Genomic DNA, 17,651 nt, shown 5'->3' with positions numbered 1-17,651 from the left:
CCTGAGCTAACATCTGTGCCAATCTTCCTCTGTTTTGTATGTGGGATGTCACTACAGCATGGCTTAATGAGTAGTGTGTAGGTCCATGCCGGAGATCCGAACCTGCGAACCCCAGGCTGCCAAAGCAGAGTGCTTGAACTTAATCACTAGGCCACCAGGCCAGCCCCTTAAGTAATTTTCTCCTATGCTAAGATTTAAAAATGATTCTCCTATATATTTTCATAGTATGTTATGATTTCATTTCTACACTTATATAATTAAACTTTCTAGAATTAATATAGTGTTAAAGAGAATTTTTAAATGTCTAGCAGTTCATCAAGCACCATATAGTATTTTCTCCACTTAAAATAATGAAATAGACAATATTTTTACTCTTGGAAATTTTTATTTTTATTATTTATTATTTTAAATTAATTTTTATAAATATTCTTGGTAATTTGTCTGACTGTACTTATATGTTTTATTAATCTGACTAGTCATTCGAGTCACAATTAAGCCATGTTTTAATTATTGAAACTTGAATTGGCCTAGTGATCTTCACGGTTTCATTGTGATCCCCTCGGTTGGAGCCACGGCACTGCCGAGTAGCACTGGATCAGTTGGCACTCTTTCTCATTCACCTCGTGGATAGTCCACATTTTTAGCTATTTCATCTCCCAAAAGCTTGCATTTGATCCAAGAATAATTGCCTGGAGGTAACAAAGGGAAAACAAGGTGATAAAGGAAACAATTTTCTCTCCTCTTGAATTCTCCCCTAGAGTAAACAAATAAGGGAAAGTAAATGTTCAGATCTTGAATATTGAGTACCCTCATTTTCCAGAGTAACCATTTTTTATTCTTTTGTTGTTATTGTTTCTTACAAGGACCACTCAAGAATCTTATTTAAATTATCTTTACGGAGGCAATATTATGGTATAGTGTTTAAGAGGGCTGGATCTGGAGCCATACCACCTGAATTTGAGTCCTTGTTCCACAGCTGACTGTTGTGTGACCTTGTGCACAATGATTAACCTCTCTGAGACTCAGTTTCCTCCTCTGCAGAATAGGGGTATAGTAGTACTTGCCTCACAGGACTGATATGAGGATTAAATCAATTCGTATATCTAAAGGATCTTCAGTCTTGTCTGGAACATGGTGGAAAGCTGATAGATATCATTAATGTTAACACTATTATTACATCAAAGCAGCCAAAGTTACTTTATTGAGTGAAAAAATGGTTTAAAGTTAGTTATATAAAATTATTTTGATATTGTCCAAGTGAAACTATCAAGTCATTAATTTTTTTGTTTATTTCACATTCAGCCAGTTACCACAATGTGGAGGTGTAAACTGAATGTCCCCTTTTATTTGTATTTCTCACTTGACACAGCTAGTGCTTTAACTCATAATATTTTTTGGACGTTTTTTACCCATGATAGTTAGTTTCAGCTCATCACTCTTTCTCATAACCTCTTGAATCCAATTTTTTTTTTGTTCCTCACTTTTCTTGTTCTTATTGTCTGAACAGAGAGCACAAGTTATAAAATATGTGGATATTTGAGTTGAACTTGAATTTTAGTTTGTGTATATGTCATTCATCAGCAATGTTTGACTTAGCGGGCAAATGATTTAATTGCTCTGAGCCTGAATATCTTTATGTCTAAACTGTGAACTATAAAACCTACCTTATAAAATTACTGTTAAGCATTGACTATTATATATTTAAAATACCTAGCAAGGTGATGGCACATAATAGATAATCAATGACAACATAAAGTTAAACACAAACAGCAGAAAGGGAACAATATTCCCAACATATAATACTCAAGCTATAAAAATTGGAATAAAAATGAGATGCCACTTTTCAACTTCAGTTTGGGGAAAAACAATAAATATTTTTTTAAAAAATATCCAGTATGGCAGAGAGTTGGAAAAAATTGGAAAGCTCACAAACGGTTGGTGATAGGGTAAAGTGTTACAATGCATAGAAGACAATTCTGTAGTAACTACCAAAGTTTAAAAGACAGTCTTTGCCCCAACAATTTCACATTTATGAATCTCAGGTAAGAAAAATCAATAGATGCAAGAGGCTGGGAATCCAGCAAATCAGCCCAGTCATCAGAAAAGTGTTAACCAAAACTAAAGTGCAGGAAGAAGCACCTTGACACTGAACTAAAGGCCACGAGGTGCTGGGAAGTCAATGGCTCTTCTCATTTCAATGGGAATATGAATCACCAGGTGGTTTACTTAAAGTGCAGACTCTTGGATGAATTTGCAACAAGGTTCCACGTAATTCTGAAGGTGCTGGTCCTCAGACCACACTTGAAGTACTAAAGCTCAAGTACTTCCCTGCTAACGCAATACCTTAAACAAGAGAGTAAGGAACTGACCGCTTCTGTCCCCCTCCACCCCTCCCCACCAGGGCCCAATAGCATTCAGACTCAGAACACTTTTTCTGATGATCCCATACTGTATCTCAGAAGCCAGCTCAACACAATGTCCTATCTTTCAGGTACTAATTGCTCAGTTCTACTTGCATCATATTCAAATACTAAGCCACTTTTCATATTATTTTATGCCAGGGATTCTCAAACTTCAGTATCCATCAGAGTCATCCCAAGACAGATTGCTAGGCCCAATACCCAGACTTTGTGATTCAGTTAAGTGTGAGACGGGGTTGAGAATGTGAACTTTTAACAAGAGCTACAGATGCTGCTGGTCAGGGACCACACTTCAAAACTACTGTTTCATACAGTAGTTTACATGCAAGAAAACCAAAAACAAACCAAACAAACCAAGTCATGCCAATACCAAGTGATAAAAAAAAAACCCAGATGTTCAAATAAATGCAAAGGAAATATTTTTCTTATTTGAATAAGTCAAGCCGGAAAAGCAGGTTCTTTGAATCTTCCCAGAAGAAAAAGGAAACAGGATTGGAAAAGCTACTCGAAAGGTAAGAGCACTCCCTGGAAAATGCCCCACATCCAAGTGAGAACGTTAGAAGGGTGGAAAACCTCTTAGTCACCTTCTGACGCAGGAGAAGCCTTGATTCATAAGACGTGTGAGCATTGCTCTTAAAAGTACCACTGATAGGGATCCATCTCATGAATTATAAGAGCAAATATCTGATATGTACCCATATTAAAATATTTCTTAACTATTTCCTTGATAGGAGTGGTAAGATGAAGTACTCTAGGTGTAAGCATAATCCTTTATGGAATAGAAGAAAAGAACAGTTTGTGACTTTCTTACCTTCCTCAAGCATTAGGAGTATAAAAGTGCTGAAGAAATAATCAAGAAGAAGCAGATGCAGAAATTTTGTTAGTAGTAATCATTCCTTTATTCGGAGTCTGTACTTCTGATTCTTTGGGCTGAAACAATGCCTTTAGGAATAAAGTTAGGTTTTCTTGGCAAGGTTTATCCAGGGGAGGATTTGGGGAGTCAGTGAGCTTGAAAGTTGCCACTGTTCCTAATGTGACTTTTAGAATACTTAATGTGAACATCAATAAGCTCCTAGACAGTTTGAATTCTTTCTATTCCTAATGTTAATTGAACTAAAAATGAACCGAGAGCTTATCCAAAATGATTCAACCACATCAATTAGACATTATGTTTATGAAATTTGCTCTTACATTTCAAAACCTTAAATTCTTTTTTTCAGATGAATTAACATCTTGCCTTGAGAAAACATCATTTACACTTGAAAATTTGAAGTCAAGATAGCCAATAATAATGACAAGCTTGGCCTGAAAAGCACACCAGATTTCAGGGGTTATATTATAAAATACACTCGTTAAAAAGGAAAACGAGTTACTAAATTTAGAATAACTTTTCCCAAAGCAGAAATCAGGGTTCCAAAAAAGCCTTTTAAAGTTCTCTAAGTTTGAGTTTATTTTTATTGTTTTAATTATTGTTACTATATAACTCATAAAATTCAAGAAGTGTTGACATACATAAAGTTCAGAATAAAATTTCCTCAACCCCATTAAGAGGCTTGTTTCTTCCTTCTAGAATTACGTTGTTTAACAATCAATTTATATCTCTGTGTGTGTGTATGTATTGTCTATATATCTATATGCATAAACATATAGTTTTTTTTTTAACAAGAATTGGAACATTACACCTATTTCTCCATATTCCCAATTTCAATATCATGGAAATTTTTTTATTCTGCATCAGGATGTATAGATCTATCTCATTCATTTTAGTAGTCGTACTGAATTTCAAAATATAGACACCCACTAATTTGATTTAATACTTTTCCCATTGATAGCTTTAAGTTTTTATCCATTTTTGCTACCACAAAAAACACTGCAATGAACGCTTTTATAAGCATAGCTTGGCTCACAGATAGAACAGTTTTCTAGAGGCAGTGTCGCTGGATCAAAGACTGCATGCTGTTCAAAGTTTGATTGAGGGGCTGGCCCCGTGGCCGAGCGGTTAAGTTCGCGCGCTCCGCTGCAGGCGGCCCAGTGTTTCGTTGGTTCGGATCCTGGGCGCGGACATGGCACTGCTCATCAAACCACGCTGAGGCAGCGTCCCACATGCCACAACTAGAAGGACCCACAACTAAGAATATACAACTATGTACCGGGGGCTTTGGGGAGAAAAAGGAAAAAAATAAAATCTTAAAAAAAAAAAAAAAAAAAGTTTGATTGATATGCCAACTTACCCTCCCAAGGGCTTGTACCAATTTATCCTTTCACCAACAATTGTGAGAGTTCTGTTTTCTACATCCTTTCTCATAGTGAATATTGATTAAATATTTATTGCTTTCCAAACTAATAGGTGAAAAATGACATCTCATATTCTTTAGGTTTGTAACTATTTGATTGTTAGTTGAGTTGAAGGGACAGTGAAGAACTCATCCTGGTTACAGTGCGAGGAAGAGATGAATGGGGACACACAACATTGTTTTCAAAGTGTATTACTTAAGGTTAAGGCTTAGCTGGTGACATAGAGGCCCCAGAAGACAGTGGCTAAAATACTATGTAAGTTTTTATTCTCTCTCCTTCGTGAAACCTTCTGGCTAGTCTGGGCTGGTGGTGCAGCTCAGCTCCATGTGGTCATTCAGGGGCTCAGGTTCATAGCATTTGCTACACATAATATATTATCTTCATCTGCATAGTGGAAGCCAGGTTGTGAATATCTACATTCCAGCTCATGGGAAGAGGAAAGAGAGAAATTCCAGGGCAAGAAACTTCCTTTATGTAAATACAGTTGATATTGCACACACCACAGATTCTCATATTTCAATGTCTAGAACGTAGTCGACTAGCCATATGTAGGTACAAGAGAGGCTAAGATATATGGTCTCTAGCTAGACATCTATATGTTTAAAAACAAAAATTATAGATTTTAGCTGTTTTCCTAACAGCAGCTTCTCAAATGGAGAAAAAGTTGCTTTGCCCCTAAATTCCATAGGTCTGCCCTGTCGGTGCCACAGACTTCATGTATCATCCCTAGGGATTGAGAAAAAAATGTTTGCCAGGTGAAGAGTTGCTAGCCTAGGAAGCTGAGACTACGTTAATTTTCTCCAGTAAAGTTATCACTTCTGGAACAGAAGCTACAATGAGATTGTGTTAACTTTCTCCAGTAAAGATATCACTTCTGAAATAGCACGTACAGTCAGATTAAGTTTTTGACAATCCAAACATTCTCTAAAACCATCTTCCCACTGGCCGATTTCCTGGGTCCTTCTTTAAGAACTTCCTAGGTCTGGAAACTGAGTGGGAGACTAGAAAAAGTGATGAATTCCCTCTTTGGTGACTCAAATCAGGTTTTTGTTTACCAGAAATCCACTTTTTCCAATTATATAGATCAAGTAATACCTCGTTTGGCTGCCTGTCCACTTTATACCAGGGAACATTGTCATCAATTAGCCACAGCCACAGAATTCTGCAGGTCAAAACACTGGTTGCCACCCAGTCCCTGTGGCTGATTATGGTAATTGCAACCACCTTTTCTCTGAGGATTAAGCACTACCACATGGTATGTCCCACTCCAGGATTACATTATTCCCATTGAAATGAGAGGTCCCAAGAAACGAGAAATCCTAATACAATAGCAGCATCCTTCATCTTTATTTTCAGTTTTCCAAAGACAGCCACCACAGAAGTTTTTGAGGATGCCATTCTCTTCTTGGTGAATGTTCTTACTTTTTTATTGCCTTGATGGAAAGAGTGTTCTCTTGAATCTCTTGATGGACGTAGAAGGAAGGTGTGTAGGTTGTATATAATAAATCTATCTCAAGAGTTTCAATTCTTTAAACCTTTGCATTCCTTCCTCCACATTAGAGCAAGGAAGTTCTGGCACCTTGACATCGTGAAATGTTGGTTTTCCTCGAATCTAGGCTTCAGCAGTTAACAAAGGAAACCATTAGAGGTGCTTAACACTGCTTTGGCTGGCACACTAAATTCACATGCCAGGTAAGTACATGCCTTTTGATAATTTGGCCCAATTCACACTTATATTTTGTCTGCCTCAGCATAACATTCTTAGAAATCATCCCCACACAGCTCATCAGGTTCCTACTGATAGAATTTAGAAAGAGTTTCTAAGTCTTATGATGCATACTCTGCCTCTTCTGAAAATAGGCTTATCAATTCTCCACCTGAGAGATGCTGGCATCTAGCTCTAGTACCGAGTATAGAGGCAATGTGAGATGGTGAGTATGGGTATTAAGAAGAGCTGACATCCCTTTGTGAGACAAAATCCCAGATGATGTCATTGCAAGTGATAAAATGCATGGAAAGATTATTTTTCTCATACAGGGGAAGAGATGATACTCCTTCAAGCAAAAGAATCTCAGGGTGAGTTGGAGGATCAAAGTTCACACCCTCAAATGGGTCTATCCAAATATCCTCATGCCAAGTCTCAGAGTCCAACTTCTCAAACAATGCTTTAACCTAATCCTAAGGGTCTTGGTGATGTTGTGCCTTTATATAATGCAGCAATTCTACAAGCTACGAAATTATATTTTGGTCTCAATCCTCAGGCATGTCTGCCCCATAGTTACTAGAGAGAAAGGGTTCTTTTAAGGTTACCACAGAAGCTTTTTTGTTCTCCACTAGTGCTTTGGGTTTGAAATTTAAGTCCTATACTTATTTTTTTGTTTTTGTAAGCTCCCAGCATAGTCAGAAACATCTAGTCCACCCCATACCCTTTGCAATTATCATTATTGTCATATAAACCAAATGCAACAGCCATTTGATATCTGACTCTCCATCCCACAACAGCAATGAGTAATTATGATGCTATGACATGCCAATATCCGCCCTCCCATTGTCCTGCAAGAAGACCATGTGTTCATCAAATATGTTAACAAAGCGGTCCCAGAATATCATATTGAGGGTCTATTTTGTATGGCTGCTCCAGGACCGTATCAGTCAGAATCCCTACAGGAGCCAGAATTCTCCCCAGACAGTTCACATGAAGAGATTTTAATGAAGGGCCACCTATGAATGTGTGCGTAGGGTGAAGGGACAGTGAGGCACTCATAGACTAACACATGCAGGACAACATACCACTCCCAGAACCCAAAGGTCAAGGAGGAAATGAAGTTACTTGAGCCCAGAGCGAGCTAAAATTGGAAAAGAGGCCACCAGCCTGAAGCTTTGGTCTTGGAGGGATGTAGCTAGTGCTGAATATACCTGCCAAGACATGGAAGCATCAGGGGAGAAATACTCTTTCTTCTCTCTCCTTGTCCCCTCCAGTCTTCTGCTAGTGCTTCCACTGCCTGAACTTAACTAAGAAGACAAATAAAAAGGGACACTAGAAGATATAGTCCTTGGGAGGCAGCCTCCTGGCCACGTAGCTAGGCAGAGGAAGGGAGAAATGGAACAGTGGAGGAGTACACGGGGATTGGCGGCAGAGGATGCAAATGGAGAACTAGCAGCAAAGGTAACTATCTCACGGGTCATCTCATTTTATCCTTTTGTTCGTATTATCTCCATTTTCCCACATTTTATGAATAGGGAAAGTGAGAGTCAAAGTGGCTAAGTAAATTGTTTAAGCTAGCTAGTAAATGGTCAAAGCAAGGTCTGTCTAGTGCATATTTATATTCCTTTCTCTTCTACACAATATCACAACTTAAACATATAGATCTGAATGTGGAAATGAAAGGAGACTGAACTGGTAGAGTTGGAAAGAGCACAAACAAAACATGCATTATTATTTTTTTTTTTTTGCAGGGAAAGATTCGCCCCGAGCTAACATCTATTGCCAATCTTTCCCCTTTTATTTTCCTCCCCAAAGCCCCAGTACATAGTTGTATATCCTAGTTGTAAGTCCTTCTAGCTCTTCTATGTGAGCTGCGACCACAGCATGACAACTGACAGATGGGTGGTGTGGTTCTTCAACCAGGAAGTGAACCCGGGCTGCTGAAGCAGTGAGAGTGCCAAACTTTAACCACCAGACCGTCAGGGCTGGCTCCAAAACATGTTTTGTTTTTTGTTTTTTGGGGTTTTTTTTAGCAAGACTAGCCCTGAGCTACCATCCACTGCCAATTCTCTTCTTTTTGCTGAGGAAGATTGACCCTGAGCTAACATCTATGCCTATCCTCCTCTATTTTATATGTGGGACACCTGCCACGTTACGGCCTAATAAGCAGTGTGTAAGTCCACGCCCAGGATCCAAACCAGCGAACCCTGGGCTGCTGAAGTGGAGCATGTGAACTTAACGGCTACACCACTAGGCTGGCCCCCAAAACATGAATTTTGACATCCTTGAAACAAGTAATTTTAAAGACACTTATTTTCTTCAGAGAATTTAACACAATCTGAGATTATTTCTTTACAAGTTTATCATCTGTTTCACTGACTAGAATGTAAGGCTCATAAAGACAAGGATTGTGTCTTGTTTATTGCTGTATTCCTAGCGCCAAGATGAATATGCAACATTTAGCAGATTCTCAAAGAAATATTTGTTGAATGAAAAAGTAAGTAAATGAATAAATGAGTGAGGCAACATATAAGCATATTCCTTTGGAAAACTGGGAGCGTAGAATTGCATACTGAAATATTAAATTTGCAAATAATCCTGAATACCATTTAACCTTTCCTGAATGTTACAGGAAAGAGATATCAAACTGTGTAAGTATCTATTCCCTTGTTTCAATACATCAAGAATTATAGTTATGCCTGTTCTAAAGGCAATCAGTTCTATTTTCATTCCAAATTTTAACCCGTATAATAACAAAGGTAATACCTTGACCACAGCAACCTTTTAAAGGTGTATTAAGAAACATGATGTAATTATTGTTTCTCTTAGTTAAGATAAAGCCACCGGTTCCTTCAGCCTTTCTTCAAGTGAACTAATTTCTAGATATGTTACCCTCTGGATGCCCTCTTCTGTGCACAGTCCAATTTTGCAATAGTTTTCTTAAAATGTTAAAACTTGAGGATGTGACCTCAATTCCATATGTTAACTAACTGGTCAAGAGCAAAGTGGGGTAAATGCCTCCCTTGTTTTGGGAAATCCATCTCTACTAATTAACCTATAAGTAAAAACGATTTTCCTTTGAAGCCACATCCTGTTGTTGATTCAAACTGAAGCCCCAGGGAAAGAAAACCACTGAGTAGTTTTCACAAAAACCACTCTGAAATAAAATTTATTGTGCACAGGTCCAGTTGATATTTTAAAAACAAATTTGGAGCTTACTGGACAATTTACACAAGAGCAACGCTATCTGTTTTGCTCACAGTCTATAGTAACACTTGGCACAGTACCTAGAATACAGTAATAACAATAACAACCACACAATAATGATTAATACTAATGAGCACTTATGTATGTTCCAGGCACAGGATACAGATTGGGTCAAATTGTTTCATTTGCTAGAGTTAGCTCTTGCTCCGTTAGTGGGACTTTTGCATTACCAGCTTTGCTTACCCATTTAAAATTCTAGGTTTAAGATGATGGTGCAAATCCATTTCATTGTGAAGTTCTTTAAGGTTCACTCTATGCAGCATATTGAGTCTGCACAGGCTCACACTGGGTATCACCAGTTACATAGGCCCTATACACCTAGCACTCACATTTTCTTATACATTTTTCCTTTTCTCATTTCCTAATTTTTAACTGTCTTTTTGTCTAACTTGTCTGATTCCATGCTTTACCTAAACTATAGCAAGGTAAATGGAATAAAGGAAAGGCATTGCAATATCCAAGGATATACTGGGATTTGAGAAGAGTAATTATGTTTGAATGAATGTGAGAGAATGACAAATGTTTGTATAACTATCTGTTTGAATGGCTGTGAAATCCTCTATTTTTATCCATAATTGGCATTATGATATGGGGTTGATAAAATGAATACAAATAATTTTCTTAAATAAAACATCAGTTTTTTTTAATGGTACCATTTTTCATACTAACACCGTGACAAGTTACATCAGGCTAATGTACAGCCTGAGATGGAGCCAAGAGACCATGAGATGTTTTACCCAACCATATCCCTTCCTATTGGTCTCTGTAATAGAGTTGATTATTTTTCTCAGTTCTCCCTCCTGCCATGTGCCTGGCAGGGCACGTGCACGGGTGGAGTATATTTCCCACTCTATTGACGTTGAGGTTGGCCATGCGAAGTTTTTGGCCAATGGATCTGGAATTCTGAGCCAAAGTCTTCAGAGGCATCACACGTTTCTGCTTGCCTTGTTGGCCTTCTTTAAGTCACCTTGAGGAGACCACAGCTTGGGGACTTCCTGGTTCTAGTATTATGAAGATATACAGAGCCCACTTGCAGTCAACCTGAAGCCTGGGACCCAAGCCCAGCCAACCTACAGTCCGCAGCTGAGCCCCCCCAGATAAACTACGGACCTGTGAGAGGGAAAATAAACACTTGTAGTTACAAGGTGCTGGAATTTTGAGTCATTTGTCACCCAACATTTTAGTAGCCATAGCTACTTTGTATAGCGACGTTTGATTTGGGGACAAAATTGATATCAAGGGAAGAGAAAAGAAAAAAACAAAGTCAAGGGTGATATCAGGAAAGGAGCACAAGAGAACTTCTCTTGTTAGAAGTTGAGAAAAGAATAGAAATCTAACCTAAAAGAACCTAAGGCCCTTTTGCCTTCAATACCTGGCCTCCTCTCAAATACTGCATTAAATGAATTGTCATCTTGCCATACTGAAATTTCAGTTTGTATGGTGTCTACTAATGTGAGTAGTGTATAAAAAATATCTAGAAGCAAAGGAAGAGTTTGGATAGGATAAATTGGGGGATGGATGGTAGGCACAGATGGTCTGTGGCTCAGTGTAAATGAATCACCCTTTCCAGTGAAATTCTGTGTGCATCTCAATTAGATTTAAACATAAGAGATCCATTTATAGAATACAATATGTCTGCTTTTGATATCCCAATCCCATGACAGGGAAAAGATAATAAGGACTTGGAAAAACCTAAAAGAGAAAGACAACTTTCTTCTCTTGGGGGAAAAAACATTTCTAAAACCTGCTGCAAGTGGACTGAAGCCTTGTTTAAGTATCTTTGTTCCCATCCTGCTATGAGAAGCTGAATGGAAAAACTGACCCACTATTTTTAAAACTGGGAAATTAGAAAGTTACTCTTCAATGCTTTTATGGATATATAACTAATGAGAAATAAATCCAGTTATATTCTTTAACTCCTGCCACCTCCCAAGAGTGGTGGCTCTAATTTAGCATGACCTGCCGTCAGTTCAGGAAATTTCCACCCTGAGATTTTCCAAGCAGAGTCAAATTCAGTCACAGTCAGAAACAGATAAAGATTGTCTTTATGAAAGTGTCTGAAACTGCATTTAAATTCTATCTTTAAAAGTTGCAAAGGACTTGGCTAATGATTTTCCATAGTGTCATTTTTAAACTATTTTGGCATGTTCTATGAACAGTATATACATTTACTGTTCAAAAATTAATAAAAAGGCATTATATTTCTTGGAACAGAGTATCATTGAGAAAGCAAAAATCCATCCCAGTACACTGACATTATCCAGCTTATGAGGGGTGACAGACTTAGGCCTGGGTAGACCTTGGCTTGGCAGTAGATTAAAAAAGAGGAATTGGGAACAGGCTGAGCTCTCAGGCGAAATGATGATGTGGGTTCCAGGTGGAAGGAACACTGGGTGGGTTTTGGAAATGTCTTCACTCCTTTTCCCCAGCTGAGTTGACAGTATATTCTCCAAAGAAATTCTCTTTGTGCAGTTCTAGGGCTACACTAAAGAAAGTTCCAGATCCACCCATTCTACCATCATTTTCCCCCCCTTGAATTCTGTAAGACTGTTCAAGAAAATCCAGTAAAGAGACGGGGGAAGCACCTTTTGGAGATGGAATTGTAAATGAGGGAGGCATTCATAATGTAGTCAGTTATTAACTACATGGTGAGTCGACTAAGAAACAAGCATGGAACAGTCCATTCCCGATCATTGGGATAATGGAGATTAGGGGAAGAGGAAGGAGTTTACAGACAAACCAAATTATAGTTAAAGCAAATTGGTCAAATTTAATAATAAAAAAAAAGTTTATTTAGGGCATATCTAATATTTGGGAGCAAATATTCTATTCTTCAGACATCATTTAAAAGTGTAAAAATAATATAAATGTATTTCAAAGACACTAACCTTCAAATAATATCCAAAAGGTTTACTGTTAAATAGCCTAAAATGAACTGTTTACATTTTAACCTATCTATCCTTTATCAATTATTGGAATAGGATCTGAGTTCAGCAGAATTGGAGTCCAGGCTCCCCTCCCTTCTCTACCTAATTCCTCCAGCTTCACAGCCAAGATACTTGCTTTTACCTGGGTTACATGCTGACCCTGTAATTCAGTCTCAGCAGTTAGACATAAGTCCATTAGAGCAGAGACGGATCCTACCCTCTCACCATCACCAGCTCCTAGCTCAGTACCCAGCATGTAGCAAAAGCTTCATAAATATTGTCTGTAAATGTTGTCTAAAAAGCATGAAAGAGAGGCTGTTGGCCAGGAGTGGAGTGTTGGGAGCTGAGGGGCTCAATGACCAACACTTCTCTACTGTGCTTAGTTCATGAACCAGCTGAAAAGTAGGACAAAAGAGTAAGACAGATGGAGAACAAAATAATTCATGATAAAGCAGTATATAGCTTAAATATGTGGGCAAATGGACTTCATAATACTGATCCTCAGAATTAGATAAACATCTCTACTCAGATACAAGCAGTGCTGGACCACAAAACACCTTCTCCTAAAAAGAGAGTGGGAGAAAAAGGGGCTAGTTTATAGATTTCTAGTTTCTTCCATATTCACACATTGAACTGAATCTCTTTTCTTCTTGAGGAGGAATAAATGAGGGTTGAAGAGAGGCTCACAGTATCACGTTAGTGGAATTCCTCCACGTGGAAGGTAACATTAGGAATGCAGAGGAACCATCCTCCCACCTTCCAACAGCAAGCACTGTTACAGAGCTGAGTGGTGAGAGGCGGGGCATTCTTGTTACATAAAATAGTGTCCATTGGTTACTTTGAGTTTCAGACAGCAAATGCCTTCCAAAATGTAGACTTTTTGATAATTTGTAGAAATTATAAAAGTTCACAAAGGAGTTCTCAGTATTTGCCTCTACAAATTAGTGTTAATCAATTCCTAAAGCATCAAGAGCTGAATCTAATTTCCCAAACTGCCCTTTAAGCTCAAAGACAAATCCTGAGCATATCCTTGTCCCTCAAGGGAGGTGTCATTAAAGGAGGCCACTGATGGCACTCCACATGAATCACAGGGAAAATCCAAATGCCAACTTAAAATAGTTTGAAGCTATCTCAGGATTTGTGAAACATGGTAGGCTATAGGAAATCCTTTGGTTAATTCTGTATATAGTGGTATTTTGATATCATAAAATACACCCAGGTAATTCTTCAAAGTATGCAAATACGGATTCGTATCTCAGTTCCAAGAAAAACAGAACCTCATGAAAATCCAAAATGAACTGATTTTAGGGTCCAAAGTCTTAGAAACTACCAAGCAGCACACGTGATTCCCATGAGAACATAACTGAGTCTGGTCAGCCAAAAATTCACCTTGAATTGTCAAATGATTCAAAAGCCACTGAGAACTTGGTCAAAATTATTAAATTATACTCAAGGAATAATTTCACCTTATTTCACTTTTTATAATGGAATTTTTTCTGGTTCTACTTATGTAAAAGCTGTCAAATAGGAGCAAATGATTGAAACTTATCAAATGCAATGATTTAAATAAATGAAAGGATTACAAAGTTAGACCTACCTGGGAAACTTGGGAAGTAAAGAGGAATGGTTTAAAAGAGGTAGAGAAAAAGATTAAATAATCAGACCTAAACAATGTATTTAGAGAATTACATTTGTCAGGGAATTGTTTTCTTGAATTGAAGCTAAGTCAGTGGAAACTTCTGATAAAAATCACAGATTTTATAAAAATTCATGACTAATTCTGTTTCTGTTTCTAATGAAAAAATATACAAAATAGGCACTTTCAGGGTCCAACTACTATGAGTTCTGATTTTACATGGGTCAATCACAAACAGATATTTCTGAATGATGTATACCACCTCATCCTTGCATTTTTTTCCATGAGGTTTTCACCGAGGAACTATCACAATCTCTCAAAATTTTTATATGTCTTTATCAATTTGTAGTATTATATTATCATATAGCATATCATTTTGGCTAATCTATTATAAGATAGTTTTAAAGAAAAGTTTAAATAGAGAGTCACATCAATACATAGAATATTACAGAAATAAAGCTTCTACATTCTCACACTTCCTTACCTTTTCTATTTCTCTCTCCTCTGTCCCTTGTTTTTCCAACAATTTACTTACAAATCTTTGCCCAGTCTCCCAATGCATGCGTTAACCCGGAAAGCTTCCACTCCAGTCTAGTGCTTTACACCTCATATTTCTTCAGTGATTCCTAAATTTCTAGCCTGGATGTTCTCCTCTCACCTGTGGTTCAATCCTAATTTTGTACTTAATAAGAGAATATTTTTGGGGGGAAACTATGTGATCATCTAAAATTCAACAGTATATAAACAAAACTCACAGTTTCTACCTCACACTTTTTTCCACTCCAACTTTGAGCTGCATTCAGGGGCACTGTCTATTCCAGTCTCTCAAGTTAGGAACTTTGGAGTTATCTTCTTGTCCATCTTTTCTCCCTCACATCTGCTCCAACCATCCTTCTCACTACATCTAATTTATCATCAAGTAACCAAGCTTTTTTTCCCTTTGACATAATTCTCTGATATGCTAGATCTTCCACAGTGGGATGCACAAAAAGATAGCTGTTTTAGAATACAAATATTAGTTCCACTAGTAGAGAGATAACTCTGACTAGAAACTGAATTGCTACAAGTTTGGTCTTATTACTCTTTACGTTCACAAAGTCCAAAGACAGACATGCCTACCTGGAGCCAAAATAACCATTCCAACTATAGATTATGAGCAGCCTGATAAAAATAGACAATTACAATTTTTTTAAGGCACAAAGTATTTGAACCCACCCTACAGCACTTACTTTGGTATTGCCTTAAAGGAGCTCTCAAGGCGCCACATCTTTTGTCCCGTCTTCTGGGACTGAGCCTGTACTGGGGGGCATCACAGTTTCTGAAACTGTGAGAATCAAGTTATTGGCATCCACGACTCTTTAACCCCGGTGGTCCTTTGACACAAATATTGTAATATTGACCATTCACACTTCTTCCTCTAACTTCACCTCCTCATTTGTTTTACTGCCTGCCAGCCAACAGGAGAGCTGGCCATCCTCTGAGACAGCTTTTGATTTAATCTTTTCAGAAGCAGAAAGATGGATTAAAACCGATTTCAAGACCCTTCCATGCCTAGAAATTTTCCTTACCTATTTATTTATTTTAAAAATTATTTGACGAGTAAGTGCAGTGCTTCTGTGTTGGTGTAACCATGTGAAGATGAGCACCAACAAAAATGTCCTCACAGTAAGCAGCTTTAGCCATTATATGATTAGGAGAAGATAGTTGTAAACTATCAGTTTCTTTATAGTTATTCACGTATCAGTTTATTCATACCTTTGTAGGCTTTGCTTTTCTTTGAATAACAGTTCTTTGTCAAGTAATATAAAAAATTTACTAAAACTATGCCAGATTATTAAACATACCTATATAATTTAGTTGATTAAAAGATGCATGGATGCATTTAATTGATCAAAATGCATGGTTATCTTACTAACTGAACGTATTAATCAGTCAGCAGTGGAGTAATCAGTAGTAATTAGCCATCAGCCTCTTTTTCATGGTCATTTTACTAATTAAAATGCTAGCTTTAATTTGGAGCTTAGGAAATATAAATTGAAAACTACTTATTCTAACTACAGGTTACAGTGACCAAGCCATTATTGGTTTGCTTATTAAAATTTCTGTGAGATAACATACAGATCCTGTGAGTATTTCCATCTTATAGGACTTGCATGTAAAATTACTTATCAAGTAAGTGTTAGATCAAATGGAAGAATTAAAAAATGCATTAGGTCTTACTACCATCTCATTTTAAAAAATAAAAGGAAAAAGTTTCTGCACAGTTAAGGAAACCATCAACAAAATGAAAAGACAACTCACAGAATGGAAGAAATATTTACAAATCATATATCTGATAAGGGGTTAATAGAGAAAATACATAAAGAATTCATACAACTTAATAACAAAAAAACGAAGAATCTGATTTAAAAATGGGCAGAGGAACTGAATAGACATTTTTTCCAAAGAAGACATACAGTTGGCCAACAGGTATGTGAAAGGGTGCTCAACATCACTAATCATCAGGGAAATGCAAATCAAAACCATAATGAGACAGCACCTCACACCTGTTTGAATGGCTATTATCAAAGAGACAAGACATAACAAGCCTTAACGAGGATGTGGAGAAAAGGGGACACTTGTGTGCTGTTGGTGAAAATGTAAACTGGTGCAGTCACTATGGAAAACAGTGTGGAGGCTTCTCAAAAAATTAAAAATAGAACTACCATATGATCCAGCAATCTCACTTCTGGGTAATTATCCAAAGGAAATAAAAGCAGGATATGTTTTTCATTGCCTGCACCGAATGCTCATTGCAGCATTACTCACAAAAGCCAAGATATGGAAATAATCTAAGGGCCCATCAACGGATGAATGTATAAAGACGACGTGGTATTTATATATACATTGGAATATTATTCAGCCATGGGAAAGAAGGAAATACTGGCATTTGTGACAACATAGATGGACCTTGAGGGCATTATGCTAAGTGAAATAAGCCAGACAAAGAAGGACGAATATTGCTTAGTATTATTTATATGTAAAATCTTTTTGAAAGAAAAGTCAAGCTCATAGAAACAGAAAGTAGGAAAATGGTTGCTGAGGGCTAGGGGCTGGAACAACTAGGGAGAAGTTGAGAAAAGGGTACAAATGTTCAGCTATTAAATGAATAACATCTGAGGATCTAATGTAAAACGTGGTGACTACAGTTGGTAACCCTGTATTACATGATCAAAATTTGCTAAGAGGGTAGAACTTAACCGTTCTCACCAAAAAAAAAAAACAAAAAAAATGTGAGGTGATAGATGTGTTAATTAACTAGATGGTGAAAATCCTATAATGTGTACTATATGAACTTACCACGATATTAAACTTTATACGTCTTATGATTTTATTCATCAATTAGATCTCAAAAAAGCCGG

This window comes from Equus quagga, chromosome 11, assembly GCF_021613505.1.
Source record: "Equus quagga isolate Etosha38 chromosome 11, UCLA_HA_Equagga_1.0, whole genome shotgun sequence".
In the NCBI taxonomy this organism is placed as follows: Eukaryota; Metazoa; Chordata; class Mammalia; order Perissodactyla; family Equidae; genus Equus; species Equus quagga.
Note: the sequence above shows the minus strand (reverse complement) of the source record.